General features: G+C 44.7%; 1 protein-coding gene across 2 annotated transcripts in view; it reads right to left on the bottom strand.

The window, feature by feature from the left end:
* The window catches only part of SNX11 (sorting nexin 11), a 61,042-nt gene that overhangs the window by 21,514 nt on the left and 22,739 nt on the right, over positions 1–16,789 (bottom strand). The window lies entirely within an intron of this gene.

The following is a 16,789-nucleotide window of genomic DNA, read 5'->3' as shown; positions in this document are numbered from 1 at the left end:
AGAAGTAAATCAACAACAGAATGGCTTAAACAGAAGAAAATACGCCTTCTGGAGTGGCCCAGTCAGAGTCCTGACCTCAACCCGATTGAGATGCTGTGGCATGACGCTCAAGAAAGCGATTCACACCAGACATCACAAGAGTATTGCTGAACTGAAACAGTTCTGTAAAGAGGAATGGTCAAGAATTACTCCTGACCGTTGTGCACGTCTGATCTGCAACTTCAGGAAACGTTTGGTGGAAGTTATTGCTGCCAAAGGAGGTTCAACCAGTTATTAAATCCAAGGGTTCACATACTTTTTCCACCTGCACTGTGAATGTTTACATGGTGTGTTCAATAAAAACATGGTAACATTTAATTCTTTGTGTGTTATTAGTTTAAGCAGACTGTGATTGTCTATTGTTGTGACTTAGATGAAGATCAGATCACATTTTAGGACCAATTTGTGCAGAAATCCATATCATTCCAAAGGGTTCACATACTTTTTCTTGCAACTGTAGTAATGTGGTTAACAATGGGTAACCGAAACAACTGTGAACAAATTGAACAACCCATGTTCGCAAACATTTAAAATCTTGTAAACTTATATATTACGTCTGGTATAACCTGTCTCTAACCAGACTAAAGGCCAGTCAACCGGGATGCCTCTGTCTTGATGTTTTGACATTGGCATGCCGGCTGTGGCCACTACTATGATAAACTGTATAAGTATGTATGGTGTCTCTCAACAGTGTTAGGGCTCTTTCACACCTGCGTTCTTGTCTTCCGGCATAGAGTTCCGTCGTCGGGGCTCTATGCCGGAAGAATCCTGATCAGGATTATCCTAATGCATTCTGAATGGAGAGAAATCCGTTCAGGATGCATCAGGATGTCTTCAGTTCCGGAACGGAACGTTTTTTGGCCGGAGAAAATACCGCAGCATGCTGCGCTTTTTGCTCCGGCCAAAAATCCGGAACACTTGCCGCAAGGCCGGATCCGGAATTAATGCCCATTGAAAGGCATTGATCCGGATCCGGCCTTAAGCTAAACGTCGTTTCGGCGCATTGCCGCATCCGACATTTAGCTTTTTCAGAGTGGTTACCATGGCTGCCGGGACGCTAAAGTCCTGGCAGCCATGGTAAAGTGTAGTGGGGAGTGGGGAGCAGTGTACTTACCGTCCGTGCGGCTCCCCGGGCGCTCCAGAGTGACGTCAGGGCGCCCCAAGCTCATGGATCATGTGATCACATGGATCACGTCATCTATGCGCATGGGGCGCTCTGACGTCATTCTGGAGCGCCCCGGGAGCCGCACGGACGGTAAGTATACCGCTCCCCCGCTCCCCACTACTACTATGGCAACCAGGACTTTAATAGCGTCCTGGGTGCCATAGTAACACTGAACGCATTTGGAAGACGGTTCCGTCTTCAAATGCTTTCAGTACACTTGCGTTTTTCCGGATCCGGAGTGTAATTCCGGCAAGTGGAGTACACGCCGGATCCGGACAACGCAAGTGTGAAAGAGGCCTTAGCTTATATGTATATAGGTGCAAACAGAAACTGTAATTAACTATAGCTGAAACCATTCAACTTATCCTAGCCAGTCTATTGGCGCCGATCGATGATCCACCCTTAGGCTCTGTCAGGAGTCTCAGCGTGTTGGTGATCTTTGCCTCATAGCTGGCCATTCAGTGGCTTCTCCAGGGGAGGTAAAAAATACTGCTTGGTCGCCCTCCACCACTCGTAGTTTTGCAGTATAGGCCATGGAGTATGGTATGTTGGCTTCTCTCAGGCGTCGCTTGACATCTATAAAGGTGACTCGTTTCTGCAGTTCCCCAAAAAAATCCTGGAATATGGATACTGGTCGTATTTGATTTCTTGTTTTCTCTTGGCAAGAGCCAATATCTTATCTCTGTCTTTGCAATTGAGGATTCTTGCGAGCATAGGTCTAGAAGGGGCTCCAGGTGGAGGTGGTTTTGCCGGTACTCTATGAGCTCTTTCCACTGCAAAGGCTAACGAGAAATAAGCATCTGGAAAATGTTCTTTCATCCAGGTTTCCAAAAATTTGTCAGGTGTGCGGCCTTCCACTCTTTCAGGCAAGCCGATGATTCTGATGTTATTTCTACGGAGCCTATTTTCTAGATCATCTGCTTTCTGTTTCCAGAGCTCCGCTTTAGTGTTAAGGTCAGAAATGGATCTGGGAACCGTGGCGGTAGCGTCTTCTATGCGAGATATACAGTTGTGTTCAAAATAATAGCAGTCAGACATCACTAACCTGATCAATCACTGTTTTTGGTAGAAATGATATTTCTACATGATAAATAATTTACTAGCAGGTGTAGTAGAGTAATAGAAATCCAACAGACCCAACAGTTATGACATGCATGCTGCTGATTCTGTGTAATTGAATCACTAATTGAAAGGGCATGTTCAAAATAATAGCAGTGTGGAGTTAAATTAGTGAGATCATTCATTCTTTGAAAAACAGGTGGCAATTATAAGGGGTTGGGTCAGCACAACCTGCCTGTAGGTGCAGATCGCTATGGCGAAATACATGTACAAACGGAAAATGCAAATGTGATCGCACACTACATCCAGCACTCTGCCCTCCATGCTGGATGAGACATTGGTTTATATTTTGGCCAAAGCATAGTAAGCCACTCACCGCGTCAAGGCTGTCTCATGAGTGGTCCCTAACTCTTGTTCCTACCTGTTCATGGGCCATGACAGCCACATAAAATCCAGGGAATGCAGGTCAGCATGCAAGCCAAGTACACTTTGCTTGTAACCCCGTCCGGTGCCATTACAGCTTTCATCGGATCCAGGGATGCAAGTACCAACATGCATGCTGAACCCACCATATACTTCTCCTGGAGCCAAATGGCTAATGGTAGGTTCTATACAAGCAGACTCAGTTTTATACTGACTTTAAAACCAGCCTCAAGGACAGATTAACTGGTCAGGTGTGCAATGACTCCAAGGAGATCGCCACTACAGGCAGGTTGTGCTGACCCAACCCCTTATTTTTTTCTTTGTAGTATATATTGGAGGCGTGGCGATCTCCTTGGAGTCATTGCACACCTGACCAGTTAATCTGTCCTTGAGGCTGGTTTTAAAGTCAGTATAAAACTGAGTCTGCTTGTATAGAACCTACCATTAGCCATTTGGCTCCAGGAGAAGTATATGGTGGGTTCAGCATGCATGTTGGTACTTGCATCCCTGGATCCGATGAAAGCTGTAATGGCACCGGACGGGGTTACAAGCAAAGTGTACTTGGCTTGCATGCTGACCTGCATTCCCTGGATTTTATGTGGCTGTCATGGCCCATGAACAGGTAGGAACAAGAGTTAGGGACCACTCATGAGACAGCCTTGACGCGGTGAGTGGCTTACTATGCTTTGGCCAAAATATAAACCAATGTCTCATCCAGCATGGAGGGCAGAGTGCTGGATGTAGTGTGCGATCACATTTGCATTTTCCGTTTGTACATGTATTTCGCCATAGCGATCTGCACCTACAGGCAGGTTGTGCTGACCCAACCCCTTATTTTTTTCTTTGTAGTATATATTGGAGGCGTGGCGATCTCCTTGGAGTCATTGCACACCTGACCAGTTAATCTGTCCTTGAGGCTGGTTTTAAAGTCAGTATAAAACTGAGTCTGCTTGTATAGAACCTACCATTAGCCATTTGGCTCCAGGAGAAGTATATGGTGGGTTCAGCATGCATGTTGGTACTTGCATCCCTGGATCCGATGAAAGCTGTAATGGCACCGGACGGGGTTACAAGCAAAGTGTACTTGGCTTGCATGCTGACCTGCATTCCCTGGATTTTATGTGGCTGTCATGGCCCATGAACAGGTAGGAACAAGAGTTAGGGACCACTCATGAGACAGCCTTGACGCGGTGAGTGGCTTACTATGCTTTGGCCAAAATATAAACCAATGTCTCATCCAGCATGGAGGGCAGAGTGCTGGATGTAGTGTGCGATCACATTTGCATTTTCCGTTTGTACATGTATTTCGCCATAGCGATCTGCACCTACAGGCAGGTTGTGCTGACCCAACCCCTTATTTTTTTCTTTGTAGTATATATTGGAGGCGTGGCGATCTCCTTGGAGTCATTGCACACCTGACCAGTTAATCTGTCCTTGAGGCTGGTTTTAAAGTCAGTATAAAACTGAGTCTGCTTGTATAGAACCTACCATTAGCCATTTGGCTCCAGGAGAAGTATATGGTGGGTTCAGCATGCATGTTGGTACTTGCATCCCTGGATCCGATGAAAGCTGTAATGGCACCGGACGGGGTTACAAGCAAAGTGTACTTGGCTTGCATGCTGACCTGCATTCCCTGGATTTTATGTGGCTGTCATGGCCCATGAACAGGTAGGAACAAGAGTTAGGGACCACTCATGAGACAGCCTTGACGCGGTGAGTGGCTTACTATGCTTTGGCCAAAATATAAACCAATGTCTCATCCAGCATGGAGGGCAGAGTGCTGGATGTAGTGTGCGATCACATTTGCATTTTCCAGGTGGCAATTATTGCCCTTATTTAAGGAAGGCAGCAAATGGTGTACATGCTGGTTACGGTGCATTTCTCTCTGAAATTCTGAGGAAAATGGGTCGTTCCAGACACTGTTCAGAAGAACAGCGTACCTTGAATAAAAAGTTTATTGGAGAGGCGGAAACTAATAAAGAAGTGCAGAAAATGATAGGCTGCTCAGCTAAAATGATCGCAAATGCTTTAAAATGGCAACCAAAACCTGAAAGACTTTGAAGAAAGCCAAAAACTACCATTCAAATGCATAGAAGAATAGCCAAAATGGCAAGGACTCAGCCAACAATCAGCTCCAGGAAGATCAAAGAAGGTCTAAAGTTTCCTGTGAGTACTGTTACAATTAGAAGACGCCAATGTGAAGCCAAGCTATCTGCAAGAAGCCCCTGCAAAGTCCCACTGTTGAAAAAGAGACATGTGCTGAAGAGGTTACAATTTTCCAAAGAGCACATTGACTGGCCTAAAGAGAAATGGTGCAACATTTTGTGGACTGATGAAAGTAAGATTGTTCTTTTTGCGTCTAGTGGCCGGAGACAGTTTGTCAGACGACCCCCAAACACTGAATTCAAGATACAGTACACTGTGAAGACAGAGAAGCATGGTGGCGCAAGCATCATGATATGGGGATGTTTCTCATACTATAGTGTTGGGCCTATTTATTGCATACCAGAATACTTGAAGAGGTCATGCTGCCTTATGCTGAAGAGGAAATGCCCTTGAAATGGGTGTTCCAACAAGACAACGACCCCAAACACACCAGTAAATGTGCAACATCTTGGTTCCAGACCAACAAGATTGACATTATGGAGTGGCCAGCCCAATCCCCGGATCTTAATCCAATAGAAAACTTGTGGGTGACATCAAAAATGCAGTTTCTGAGGCAAAACCAAGAAACAGAGAAAAACTGTGGAATGTAGTCCAATCATCCTGGGCTGGAATACCTGTTCACAAGTGCCAGAAGTTGGTTGACTCCATGCAACACAGATGTACAGCAGTTCTCAGAAACAGTGGTTATACAACTAAATATTAGTTAAGTGATTCAAAGGAAAGCAAAATCTTCAAACATTTTTCAGTTTATATAGTGAATGTTTGAGTTTGTAAAGAAGAATACAAACACTGCTATATTTTTGAACAGTCTAATATTCACTTTTCTCCAATTTTTTTTTTAGAGGAACAACACAAATTTGATATATTTTTCTTCATGTTTTGATTTGGAATAGAATGTGTAGTGTTCCCAATAATAATTCATAGGAGCTGTTATATCTGGTACAGTGCTGGCTCTGGTATGCATATTCCTCTGCAGTAGAGGTGACCGCAAAATATCAGCAGGTTGTCTGGCAAATTCTTTTAATTTGTCCGCAGCACTTGGTGCTTTTTGTGGCCCCATTGTTATGATCGATTATGGAGTAATAGACAGCGAGTATATTTGTGTCTGGGGCTAATATATCGCAGTGTGTTTTCTTGTGAGTTCTACAGCTGCCAGTGGATCTGGCAAGTCCTTTCTATGGAGCTGGCTTATGTTTCTATGGGTGTATCTCGTCCGGGCAATCTGGGGTTAACCCTTAATCTGTGTGTGAGGGAGCCTAGCTGTACTTTGTAGCACAGGGTTGTCAGTGGGCTTCAATGTGGGTAAGTTTTGTGCTGACCGGGGTTCTTTCTTTCTCCTGGCACCAAGGTGGAGCTCCCAATATGGCCGTTTGGTGGGAAAACTATTGGAGGAGCGCAGCTTCAATCGCGACCCGTCCTCTACTACAGCAGAGCTCTGAATAATATTCGCTTCGCGATTCCTACTTTCTCTCCTCCTTTTCGATGTTCCTTCTGCTTTTCCCCGCTCCTCTCACCTTGTCTCATGTGCCACAGCGCTCTGTATGCCCGCAGCTCAGCCTCCTTCCTCCCCCTCGTCACACTGGTCCCGACTCTGCTCGCTCCGGTGCCCGCTCAGGATATTTCTCGGGATTTCTTGCTGGCAGGTCAGTATATCACACCCTCAGGAATCGCAATGAGCTGTTGGAGACCTTACATCTCTTGAAATCTGCAGGATTTGTCCCGGTAGTGCAGTGCCAGCCTCGGAGCTCCGCTCAGATGCGTCTAGCCATCTTGGCTGCTGGCCAGAACCCTTTTAAATGCGTTGTCCAGGTTCAGAGAAGAACCCAGACATACCCCTATTTTCACCCCTCCGGCCAACTGATATTAGCATCTCATGCTCCGATGCTCTCTCTTGCCCTGCGCGATTCAGAGTGCATTGGAGCATGAAATCATATGATGCTCATATCAGGGAGGGCTGTCTGGGTGAAAATGGGAGTATGTCCGGGTTCAACTCTGAACTTGGACAACCGCTTTAATTATCATTACATATAGGCGACACAGGCTTTATCACTGAATAACTTATCACTAGGATATGCCATAATATTATGATTGGTGGGATCAGAGAATGAAGGCCCTGAAGACCCTTTGTCTTGCACAGGGTGTTCCAGGCAATGAAAATCACTATTACAAGCACTGTGCTGCTGCTGTCCATTTACCATTAACATACCGATTTAATAGAATCTGGATACCAGCCCTTTTATAGACAATGAATCCTCTTTAAAGACCACCCACATTGTAGGGAACGCTCACCTTCTAGATAGGGTGGTCCTATCAAAGAAGAGGGCCAGTACACATAAGATAGAGTACTCTACCTCAAGGAGGCCAATCTGTTGGCTTTAAAACATCCCCAAAATACATTAGGAATTGTAAAGTGTAAATGTTGCATCCGAGTCTGATGATGCAGTATTAATACAGTCAGGTCCATAAATATTGGGCCATCAACACAATTCTAACATTTTTGGCTCTATACACCACCACAATGGATTTGAAATGAAACTAACAAGATGTGCTTTAACTGCAGACTGTCAGCTTTAATTTGAGGGAATTTACATCCAAATCAGGTGAACGGTGTAGGAATTACAACAGTTTGCATATGTGCCTCCCACCTGTTAAGAGACCAAAAGCAGGGTGGATTTGATTTAAATCACTAGTCAGTAAGGCTTGATTTAAATCATAGTTTTGTACATAAAGACTAATTCTTGCTGGTATAACTTATAATATGCAAGTAGATGAAGATTTTTAGAATAAAAACTTTTCATATTAGTTTAATTAGATTGATTCTGTATTCATAGGTTTGTAGAAGTTAGGATTAAGGTCTTTTTCTCAACTCTGTTCATGTTATAACATTTTTGCTGTGAAGAAGAGGCATGTGATCTCTGCTGAGTCAAATTCAGTTTTGAGAACTGCAAAAGTAAACCAAGCATCTGTGATAATATCTTGTTGGCAGAGAAACTGACCAATAATCTTACAAAAACCTCTGGAAGAGCATGACATTGTGAATGGATTAATGGAATTTATTTACCCCAAAAATTAAACATATACAGCCTTATTCTACATAATTAAAAAACTAACTTTTATTTCATGATGGAATAACCTTTGGATGGTAATATATTTTCCTCAAAAAGCATTTTATATTTTAAAAAAAATCGATTTAAATAAAAATAAAAATCAGATTAAAATTTTTTTAAAAAAATCAGATTTTTTAGATTAAAAAAAAAAAAATAAAAAAATAGATTTTTATCCACCCTGACCAAAAGTAATGGGACATAATAATAATCATAAATCAAACTTTCACTTTTTAATACTTGGTTGCAAATCCTTTGCAGTCAATTACAGCCTGAAGTCTGGAACGCATAGACATCACCAGACACTGGGTTTCATCCCTGGTGATGCTCTGCCAGACCTCTACTGCAACTGTCTTCAGTTCCTGCTTGTTCTTGGGGCATTTTCCCATTCAGTTTTGTCTTCAGCAAGTGAAATGCATGCTCAATCGGATTCAGGTCAGGTGATTGACTTGGCTATTGCATAACATTCCACTTCTTTCCTTTAAAAAACTCTTTGGTTGCTTTTGCAGTATGCTTTGGGTGATTGTCCATCTGCACTGTGAAGCGCCGTCCAATGAGTTCTGAAGCATTTGGCTGAATATGAGCAGATAATATTGCCCGAAACACTTCAGAATTCATCCTGCTGCTTTTGTCAGCAGTCACATCATCAATAAATACAAGAGAACCAGTTCCATTGGTAGCCATACATGCCCACGCCATGACATTACCACCACCATGCTTCACTGATGAGGTGGTATGCTTAGGATTAGGGGTGGGCGATATGGCCTAAAATCTATACTGCGATATAATTTTAAGCATGTGCGATATGCGATATATATATCGCGATATATTGTTTTCTATATTTGGGGGAGGGGGGGTGTTTAAACTTTTTTTTTTTTTTTACTTTTTATTTAACCACTTAAGGACCACAGGTTTATACCCCCCTAGTGACCAGGCCCTTTTTTACAAATCGGCACTTCACAACTTTAGCGGTTTATTGCTCGGTCATGCAACTTACCACCCAAATGAATTTTACCTCCTTTTCTTCTCACTAATAGAGCTTCCATTTGGTGGTATTTCATTGCTGCTGACATTTTTACTTTTTTTGTTATTAATCGAAATTTAACGATTTTTTTTGCAAAAAAATGACATTTTTCACTTTCAGTTGTAAAATTTTTCCAAAAAAACGACATCCATATATAAATTTTTCTCTAAATTTATTGTTCTACATGTCATTGATAAAAAAAAAATGTTTGGGTAAAAAAAAAAAATGGTTTGGGTAAAAGTTATAGCGTTTACAAACTATGGTACAAAAATGTGAATTTCCGCTTTTGGAAGCAGCTCTGACTTTCTGAGCACCTGTCATGTTTCCTGAGGTTCTACAATGGCCAGACAGTACAAACACCCCACAAATGACCCCATTTCGGAAAGTAGACACCCTAAGGTATTCGCTGATGGGCATAGTGAGTTCATAGAACTTTTTATTTTTTGTCACAAGTTAGCGGAAAATGATGATTTTTTTCTTTTTATTTTTTTTCTTACAAAGTCTCATATTCTACTAACTTGTGACAAAAAATAAAAACTTCCATGAACTCACTATGCCCATCAGCGAATACCTTGGGGTGTCTTCTTTCCAAAATGGGGTCACTTGTGGGGTAGTTATACTGCCCTGGCATTCTAGGGGCCCAAATGTGTGGTAAGTAGTTTGAAATCAAAATCTGTAAAAAATGGCCGGTGAAATCCGAAAGGTGCTCTTTGGAATGTGGGCCCCTTTGCCCACCTAGGCTGTAAAAAAGTGTCACACATGTGGTATCTCCGTACTCAGGAGAAGTTGGGCAATGTGTTTTGGGGTGTCATTTTACATATACCCATGCTGGGTGAGAGAAATATCTTGGCAAAAGACAACTTTTCCCATTTTTTTTATACAAAGTTGGCATTTGACCAAGATATTTATCTCACCCAGCATGGGTATATGTAAAATGACACCCCAAAACACATTGCCCAACTTCTCCTGAGTACGGAGATACCACATGTGTGACACTTTTTTGCAGCCTAGGTGGGCAAAGGGGCCCAAATTCTAAAGAGCACCTTTCGGATTTCACCGGCCATTTTTTACAGATTTTGATTTCAAACTACTTACCACACATTAGGGCCCCTAGAATCCCAGGGCAGTATAACTACCCCACAAGTGACCCCATTTTGGAAAGAAGACACCCCAAGGTATTCGCTGATGGGCATAGTGAGTTCATAGTTTTTATTTTTGTCACAAGTTAGTGGAATATGAGACTTTGTAAGAAAAAAAATCATCATTTTCCGCTAACTTGTGACAAAAAATAAAAAAATTCTAGGAACTCGCCATGCCCCTCACGGAATACCTTGGGGTGTCTTCTTTCCAAAATGGGGTCACTTGTGGGGTAGTTATACTGCCCTGGCATTCTAGGGGCCCTAATGTGTGGTAAGTAGGTAAATGACCTGTGAAATCCGAAAGGTGCTCTTTGGAATGTGGGCCCCTTTGCCCACCTAGGCTGCAAAAAAGTGTCACACATGTGGTATCGCCGTATTCAGGAGAAGTTGGGCAATGGGTGAGATAAATATCTCGGCAAAAGACAACTTTTCCCATTTTTTATACAAAGTTGGCATTTGACCAAGATATTTATCTCACCCAGCATGGGTATATGTAAAATGACACCCCAAAACACATTGCCCAACTTCTCCTGAGTACGGCGATACCAGATGTGTGACACTTTTTTGCAGCGTAGATGCGCAAAGGGGCCCACATTCCTTTTATGAGGGCATTTTTAGACATTTGGATCCCAGACTTCTTCTCACGCTTTAGGGCCCCTAAAAAGCCAGGGCAGTATAAATACCCCACATGTGACCCCATTTTGGAAAGAAGACACCCCAAGGTATTCAATGAGGGGCATGGCGAGTTCATAGAAATTATATTTTTTTTGCACAAGTTAGCGGAAATTGATTTTTTTTTTTTTTTTTCTCACAAAGTCTCCCTTTCCGCTAAATTGGGACAAAAATTTCAATCTTTCATGGACTCAATATGCCCCTCAGCGAATACCTTGGGGTGTCTTCTTTCCGAAATTTTTACGCATTTGGATTCCGTGAGGGGTATGGTGAGTTTATGTGAGATTTTATTTTTGACACAAGTTAGTGGAATATGAGACTTTGTAAGAAAAAAATATATAATTTCCGCTAACTTGGGCCAAAAAAATGTCTGAATGGAGCCTTACAGGGGGGTGATCAATGACAGGGGGGTGATCAGGGAGTCTATATGGGGTGATCACCCCCCTGTCATTGATCACCCCCCTATAAGGCTCCATTCAGATGTCCGTATGTGTTTTGCGGATCCGATCCATGTATCCGTGGATCCGTAAAAAACATACGGACATCTCAATGCAGCCTTACAGGGGGGTGATCAATGACAGGGGGGTGATCAGGCAGTCTATATGGGATGATCACTCCCCTGTCATTGATCACCCCCCTATAAGGCTCCATTCAGATGTCCGTATGTGTTTTGCGGATCCAATCCATGTATCCGTGGATCCGTAAAAAACATACGGACATCTGAATGCAGCCTTACAGGGGGGTGATCAATGACAGGAAGGTGATCAGGGAGTCTATATGGGATGATCACCCCCCTGTAAGGCTCCATTCAGATGTCCGTATGTGTTTTGCGGATCCGATCCATGTATCCGTGGATCCGTAAAAAACATACGGACGTCTGAATGGAGCCTTACAGGGGAGTGATCAATGACAGGGGGGTGATCAATGACAGGGGGGTGATCAGGGAGTCTATATTGGGTGATCACCCCCGTCATTGATCACCCCACTGTAAGGCTCCATTCAGACGTCCGTCCGTATGTGTTTTGCAGATCCGATCCATGTATCAGTGGATCCGTAAAAATCATACGGACCTCTGAATGGAGCCTTACAGGGGGGTGATCAATGACAGGGGGGTGATCAATGACAGGGGGGTGATCAGGGAGTCTATATGGGGTGATCAGTGGTTCATAAGGGGTTAATAAGTGACAGGGGGGGGGTGTAGTGTAGTGTAGTGGTGTTTGGTGCTACTTTACTGAGCTGCCTGTGTCCTCTGGTGGTCGATCCAAACAAAAGGGACCACCAGAGGACCAGGTAGCAGGTATATTAGACGCTGTTATCAAAACAGCGTCTAATAATACCTGTTAGGGGTTAAAAAAATCACATCTCCAGCCTGCCATCGAACGATCGCCACCTGTGTGCGCGCGTTCACAGGAAATCTCGGCTCACGCGAGATGACGCCAATCGGCGTTAGTGTGACCTGGGAGCGCCGCAGAGATGACGCCTTTCGGCGTTAGTGTGACGGTAAGTGGTTAATAACTACACTGCTCAAAAAAATAAAGGGAACACAAAAATAACACATCCTAGATCTGAATTAATTAACTATTCATCTGAAATACTTTGTTCTTTACATAGTTGAATGTGCTGACAACAAAATCACACAAAAAAAAAAAAAATGCAAATCAAATTTTTTAACCCATGGAGGTCTGGATTTGGAGTCACACTCAAAATTAAAGTGGAAAAACACACTACAGGCTGATCCAACTTTGATGTAATGTCCTTAAAACAAGTCAAAATGAGGCTCAGTAGTGTGTGTGGCCTCCACGTGCCTGTATGACCTCCCTACAACGCCTGTGCATGCTCCTGATGAGGTGGCGGACGGTCTCCTGAGGGATCTCCTCCCAGACCTGGACTAAAGCATCTGCCAAGTCCTGGACAGTCTGTGGTGCAACGTGACGTTGGTGGATAGAGCGAGACATGATGTCCCAGATGTGCTCAATTGGATTCAGTTCTGGGGAACGGGAGGGCCAGTCCATAGCATCAATGCCTTCGTCTTGCAGGAACTGCTGACACACTCCAGCCACATGAGGTCTAGCATTGTCCTCCATTAGGAGGAACCCAGGGCCAACTGCACCAGCATATGGTCTCACAAGGGGTCTGAGGATCTCATCTCGGTACCTAATGGCAGTCAGGCTACCTCTGGCGAGCACATGCAGGGCTGTGCGGCCCTCCAAAGAAATGCCACCCCACACCATTACTGACCCAATGCCAAACCGGTCATGCTGCAGGATGTTGCAGGCAGCAGAATGTTCTCCACGGCGTCTCCAAACTCTGTCACATGTGCTCAGTGTGAATCTGCTTTCATCTGTGAAGAGCACAGGGCGCCAGTGGCGAATTTGCCAATCTTGGTGTTCTCTGGCAAATGCCAAACGTCCTGCACAGTGTTGGGCTGTAAGCACAACCCCCACCTGTGGACGTCGGGCCCTCATATCACCCTCATGGAGTCTGTTTCTGACCGTTTGAGCAGACACATGCACATTTGTGGCCTGCTGGAGGTCATTTTGCAGGGCTCTGGCAGTGCTCCTCCTGTTCCTCCTTGCACAAAGGCGGAGGTAGCGGTCCTTCTGCTGGGTTGTTGCCCTCCTACGGCCTCCTCCACGTCTCCTGATGTACTGGCCTGTCTCCTGGTAGCGCCTCCATGCTCTGGACACTACGCTGACAGACACAGCAAACCTTCTTGCCACAGCTCGCATTGATGTGCCATCCTGGATAAGCTGCACTACCTGAGCCACTTGTGTGGGTTGTAGACTCCGTCTCATGCTACCACTAGAGTGAAAGCATCGCCAGCATTCAAAAGTGACCAAAACATCAGCCAGGAAGCATAGGAACTGAGAAGTGGTCTGTGGTCACCACCTGCAGAACCACTCCTTTATTGGGGGTGTCTTGCTAATTGCCTATAATTTCCACCTGTTGTCTATCCCATTTGCACAACAGCATGTGAAATTGATTGTCACTCAGTGTTGCTTCCTAAGTGGACAGTTTAATTTCACAGAAGTGTGATTGACTTGGAGTTACATTGTGTTGTTTAAGTGTTCCCAGTGTATTAGCCTCCTTAAGGGCTAGAACCCTTGTCATATTCACCCTAATAGAGCTCTATTAGGGTGAATAGGACTTTACACTCTCCCTGCTGCCCTGTGCTTTGTGCACACAACAACAGGGAGCTGGCCATGGCAGAGAGCCTGCCTCTCATGTGCCCCCCAGCCTCTCATGTGCCCCCCAGCCTCTCCCTCTTATCAGCCCCCTCTGGTAACTCAAACCCACCCCTCCCTCCCCAGTATTAATCATTGGTGGCAGTGGGCAGTTCCGATCGATCGGAGTCCGAGCAGTGTAATGCTGGGGCTCCGATCGGTTACCATGGCAGCCAGGAGTCACGCTACTGAAGTCCTGGCTGCCATGGTATGTTAGTGAGCAGCATTATACTCACGTGTGCCGTGGCCGCTGGACGCTCCTTCTTCTCAGAGGTCTGTGCGGCGCATTGCTAATGCTATAAGCATTAGCAATGCGTCGCACAGACAGAAGACGGAGCGACCGGCGGCCACGGCGCACGTGAGTATACTGCTGCTCACTAACATACCATGGCAGCCAGGACTTCAGTAGCGTGACTCCTGGCTGCCATGGTAACCGATCGGTTACTGCCCACTGCCACCAATGCAGAGACTGAAGAACATTCCCGGCACCCGACCTCTGACAGGACGCTGTGATCCGCGCGATTAACTCCTCAACTGAGGGGTTAATTGCGGCGGATCGCAGCGTGCAGTCATAGGGGCCCGAATATGGCCGGCACATTCATTGGTGGCGCAGTGGCCACAGTCCCTCCCCTCCTCCTCCTACTCTGTTCTCATTGGTGGTCAGCGGCAGCCGCGCACAGTGGAGAGGGAGGGAGGGACTCCCTCCTTCTCCCTCCACTGTGCCGGGCCGGCTCAGGAGAACATGGTCTGCGCCGAGAGCACGATCATATTTATATCGCATATATCGCCCACCCCTACTTAGGATCATGAGCAGTTCATTTCCTTCTCCATACTCTTCTCTTTCCATCACTCTGGTACAAGTTGATCTTGGTCTCATCTCTCTATAGGATGTTGTTCCAGAACTGTGAAGGCTTTTTTAGATGTTGTTTGGCAAACTCTAATCTGGCCTTCCTGTTTTTGAGGCTCACCAATAGTTTACATCTTGTGGTGAACCCTCTGTATTCACTCTGGTGAAGTCTTCTCTTGATTGTTGACTTTGACACACATACACCTACCTCCTGGAGAGTGTTCTTGATCTGGCCAACTGTTGTAAAGGGTGTTTTCTTCATCAGGGAAAGAATTCTTCAGTCATCCACCACAGTTGTTTTCCGTGGTCTTCCGGATCTTTTTGGTGTTGCTGAGCTCACCGGTGCGTTCCTTCGTTTTAAGAATGTTCCAAACAGTTGTTTTGGCCATGCCTAATGTTTTTGCTATCTCTCTGATGGGTTTGTTGTGTTTTTCAGCCTAATGATGGCTTGCTTCACTGATAGTGACATCTCTTTGGATCTCATCTTGAGAGTTGACAGCAACAGATTCCAAATGCAAATAGCACACTTGAAATGAACTCTGGACCTTTTATCTGCTCATTTTAATTGGGATAATGAGGGAATAACACACACCTGGCCATGGAACAGCTGAGAAGCCAATTGTCCCATTACTTTTTGTCCCTTAACAAGTGGGAGGCACATATGCAAACTGTTGTAATTCCTACACCATTCACCTGATTTGGATGTAAATACCCTCAAATTAAATCTGACAGTCTGCAGTTAAAGCACATCTTGTTCATTTCAAATCCATTGTGGTGGTGTATAGAGCCAAAAATGTTGGAATTCTGTCGATGGCCCAATATTTATGGACCTGACTATGTATACTTACTGGCATTCCAGAATAGCAGAAAAATGCACTGAGAGGACTTATGAACACCCCTACATAATGGAGAGGACTGCAAGAGTAGTCCTCCCAATGCATTTTAATGCTGCTTTTCCGGAGCACAATGTTGGAATGGCAGTAAGTATAAATATACAAATTACATAAATCGGACTCTGCGATCTTTACATTATACAATGCTTCCTGTAGTTTAGCAGCTGACAGATTCACTTTAAAGGGAACCTGTCACCGGGATGTTGTGTATAGAGTTGAGGACATGGGTTGCTAGATGGCCGCTAGCACATCCGCAATACCCAGTCCCCTCAGCTCTGTGTGCTTTTATTGTGCATTTTGATACATATGCAAATTAACCTGAGTTGAGTCCTGTCCCTGACTCATCTCACGTACAGGACTCATCTCAGGTTAATTGCATATGTATCAAATCAGTTTTTGTTACACAATAAAAGCACACAGAGCTATAGGGACTGGGTATTGCGGATGTGCTTGCGGCCATCTAGCAACCCATGTCCTCAGCTATACACACAAAATCCCGGTGACAGGTTCCCTTTAAAGAGGTGGTGTTTTGGAGAGGTTTCACTCCGTATAGTGTCCACAGGGAACTGAATTGTAATTGAGATGCAGTCCGAGAAAGGAAATGGCAGCTGCTCCTTATCTTCTCCGTACGTCTTTTCCTCCAATCACTGACTGGAGTGGTTGCCATGGCAATAGAGAGCTGACTAGCTGGCGGGGAGAGACGCAGAATATTGATAGGAAGCTGCTGCCCCCTCCCTGTGAACACTAGTTAGTCCGGCACTAGGTGAGGGCTGTAGGCAACGCATGGAGCTGCACATCAGAGGAGGATCTCCGATAAGATCACATAAATTCTGCCCCTAACATCGAATAAGCTACACCATAACAGTGGAGCAATGTGCATTAGAAATATGACACAAGCAGGGGGGAACAAATTTAGAATGTTAGGGCTCACAAAAAATTCGGAAGACGTCTGTGTGCATTCCATATTTTGCGGAACGGAACAGCGGGCCCCTAATGGAACAGTCCTAGCCTTGTCAGTAATGCGGACAATAATA

This window comes from Bufo bufo, chromosome 6 (genome assembly GCF_905171765.1).
Source record: "Bufo bufo chromosome 6, aBufBuf1.1, whole genome shotgun sequence".
In the NCBI taxonomy this organism is placed as follows: domain Eukaryota; kingdom Metazoa; phylum Chordata; class Amphibia; order Anura; family Bufonidae; genus Bufo; species Bufo bufo.
Note: the sequence above shows the minus strand (reverse complement) of the source record. Positions and strands in the feature narration are given on the sequence as shown.